Source organism: Equus asinus, chromosome 4, assembly GCF_041296235.1.
Source record: "Equus asinus isolate D_3611 breed Donkey chromosome 4, EquAss-T2T_v2, whole genome shotgun sequence".
NCBI classification, from domain to species: domain Eukaryota; kingdom Metazoa; phylum Chordata; class Mammalia; order Perissodactyla; family Equidae; genus Equus; species Equus asinus.
Window position 1 is genome coordinate 35,214,083 of NC_091793.1, and position 3,725 is coordinate 35,217,807.

The window sequence follows — 3,725 nt, forward strand, 5'->3', positions numbered from 1 at the left end:
CAAGGGACTTGCTAGTTGATTAGACATAGGGAGGGAGGGAAGCATCCAGGAGGACTTCCAGCTTTTGGAGTGAGAACCTGGGTGGACAGTGGTGTCATCCATTAAGATTGGGAACATGTGGGAAAAAGATGTGGAAGGAACTCGGCTTGAGGTGCATGTGGAATGTCCAAGGGAGATGACCAGTAGGCATTAGACATACAGCTCTAACACTCAAGAGATCACTCTGGTGTAGAGATTTTGGAGTCTTCGAAGATAAGTGATAGTGGAAGCCCATGGGTATTGGTGATCTTGACCAGGGAGAATAGAGCAGTGATGAGAGAGTGCCAAAGAAAGAGCAAGTGATGGGAGCTCAGCCCAAACCAGCTTAGGTCAAAGGACCAGGACTGAGGACTTCGTCCTCATGAGCCTCAGTCTGTGTGTGTGTGTGTGTGTGTGTGTGTGTGTGTGTGTGTGTGTGTGTGGCTGACTGGCTCATCTCTGCTTTTCTTTGAATGTTAGCCTCATGGTCTCCTATTTCAGACAGGACTTTTCTACTAGACAGAGAACAAAATCACCAGTGACCCCAGATTAGCCACCCCAGTAAAAGACTTTTTCCCCCCACTGTTTGTATAACAGTCCCTGGAAAGAACTCTGATTGGCTTTGCTTGGGTCACATGACCTATCCTTAGTCCAAACACAGTTGCCAGATATGGGCACTTGGATTGGCCAGACCTGGGTCACGTATCCACATTTGGGTGGGGGTGGGGTGCAGGGGCAGTTCTATTACAAGAAGAACAGGGATGGTAAACCTCTCTGAGCAGATAAATATAGTTACCCTGATCCCCTACACGACAACATTCAAAGAGATAGGTAGAAGAAGGAGAAACAGGAAAGGAGACAGAAAGCTGACCTGTCTGAGTGGATTATCAGCTTTTCAGAGGCCAAGAACTATATCTTGTTCACATCTGTTTCCTCTGTCCTTCACCCTCTGGTACCTAGTGCCGTGCCTATAATCAACAGTGTGTATGGAATGGATTCATAAACACGCCACATAATAAGTAGGAGGGATTTGTCAAAAGACATAACAAAGACTAATACTCAGAAACCTGATTTGGACAATATACGAAAGCACATTTTTTAAGTAGCTGGCCACTACTGACATGGTTATTAATAGATTCTCTGAAAAGAGCCAATCTTTTTCATGATTTGAACGAAGACACCATATCAGTTTGGACCAAAATAGTTACAGCTGAGAATTTGACTTGGGGAGTGTCTTACAGAAATCAGGTGGTGTTGTTTTAAAGAATGTTCGTTTTATTGCTGCGTTCCAGGGCTCACTGTAATTTCATGCTGTATTTGCAAGCCTGCAGGCACTCACCTTAATTATTACGGATGCCAGATAGAAAGAGGAGTGCTAATCAAACCTATATCAATTGGTGACATACTTCCAACTTTGGGGAACAGATGCTAGGGAGGAATGAAATCTTGTAAACCACAGTGCCCACCAACTCAGTTCAGGGAGTGACTATGTTTATTATTTTTTTTTCTTATCCAGTACCTGTTACATCCACTAGGGGGAAACCTGATGCGCATCAAAGCTTGGCTTTTTCTGTGCGTAACGGAATGATATACCCATGAAAACTTGCTTGTCTTTCCACCGGGTGTGTCCTCCACTCAGTAAGGGCTCAGAGATCTGGCATGTTGTCCTATTTTTCAAACAGATGAGAGAATATCCTTCAAGGTATGTTAAAGAAAATCAATTGTTTAAATTCTCACGGGATTCAGAAGGGACCCACTAACCATCTTAGATGAAAGTTTTTATTGTAAACAGAAGTTTCTACCATGAAAAGGAGGGTTTTTATTTGTTAGAATCTTTGCTTACTAACAAACAGAAAATGCTGAATCTGTGCCTTTTCAATTTTAAAGAGCTTAATTTTAAATACCTGTTAGACACCAGTGTGATCTTAATGCTCAGTGGAGTTCTTAAAGTATTATTGGCACTCAGTTGATAATTATTGTAATTATTATAAGCTTGTCTAACATAATTACAGTATAAGACTCTTCCTTTTTCAACACAAAGCCATTTTCCAACAAAGTCTGAAAGGGGCTGTAAATTAACAAATAATCCAAAAGCAATGCTCAGACTTATATTTAGTGGCTGCTCCTCCATAGTGTCAATAATATTTTTTGTGGCTGGATGTTGCTTTACTTCTTTTGTGTTCTCCGTCTCTACAGAGATAATCAACTTACAGATTGGCAAATATGTATTGTGCATATGCCAGTTGAGGCATTGTAGCTGGGGCTGTGGATACCCCAAAGAATGACATGTGCCCCTAAAGAGTTTACAGTCCTTAGAGCATAATTCAACCACTGTTGGTTGGACCTGAGTCTGTGCAAGGCCCAGAAAGCTGCACAGGGTGGCACCATCGGTCTAGCTCACTGCCACACCTCCAGCCCTCACCCCATGCTTAGCACCTGGTGGGTTCTCAGGAAGTATTTTTTTAAAGGAACAAACAGGTAAGTGAACAAAAAATATGAGGCATAGAGGGAATTATGGAGATAAACTGAAGAACACACCCTCCCTAACCTCAAGGAAACAATTGTGTACAAGAGCTGTATACACAAAGAATGCATAGTGTGTCAAGTGAATTACAGAATTAATGCTATCACAGACTGGCCAGTAAAGTGCTCTTCAGGTTCAGAGAAGCGAATTTATAACCAAGCAGAGGAATCTGTTCAGATAAACAAATCCAACAGGCAAGTCTGAGTACACCGCAAGAACAGAGGCTGCTGAGGAAGATATACTCATTACCAGAAGTTGTGGAATAAATAAATGAACACTTACCATATACCAGGCCCTGTGCTAGTTCCTGGGGGCACAAAGATGAATTAGAACTTGATTTCTCTTTTAATTAATTTATTTTTTAGCAGCTCATAGTCTGGTATGCTTCTAGTACACTTTCAAGAAAGACTCCCAGGAGAAAGTGGCTTTTAAACTGGGCCTTGAATGATGAATAGGAGTTTGCAAGGCGGAGAAGAGGAGAAGGATGTTTTAGATGATAAGTGCGGCATATGCAAAGGCACAGAGGCATGAAAGGGCCTGACTAAAAATGGAAGACAGGACCTGGTATATCCCTAGCTCTTAGCATAAAACCCTACGTATGAAGTCCCTTAATAAATACTTGTTGTTTTTGACAATAATGATGGAAAGAGCCAAAATATGAGCATAAGTCTTAAGTGCCAGTCAAACCCAAATAAACGTGCTCAGTACTGGGCATGCGCCCAAGAAATATTAGTTAAAATTCTTCCCTAAGGATGGGAATTGAAATAGGTGTCATGGGCTGAATTGTGTCCCCCCAAAATTCATATGTTGAAGTCCTAACCCCCACATCTCAAAATGTGACTGTATTTAGAGATGAGGTCTTTAAAGAAGTAAAATAAAGTCATGAGGATGGGCCCTAATCCAGTACGGCTGGTGTCCTTATAAGAAGAGGGCATTTGGACACAGATAAGTACAGAGGGAAGGCCGTGTGACAGCACACGGAGAAGGCCAGCTACCAGCCAAAGAGAACTCAGAAGAATTCAACCCTGCTGACACCTTGATCTTGGACTTCTAGCCTCCAGAACGGTGAGGAAATAGATTTCTGTTAAGTCACTCAGTCTATGGTACTTTGTTATGGCAGCCCTAGCAAACTAATACACTGGGTTAACATAACAGTAGCACCTTGGCAGCTAATAATAGTAGT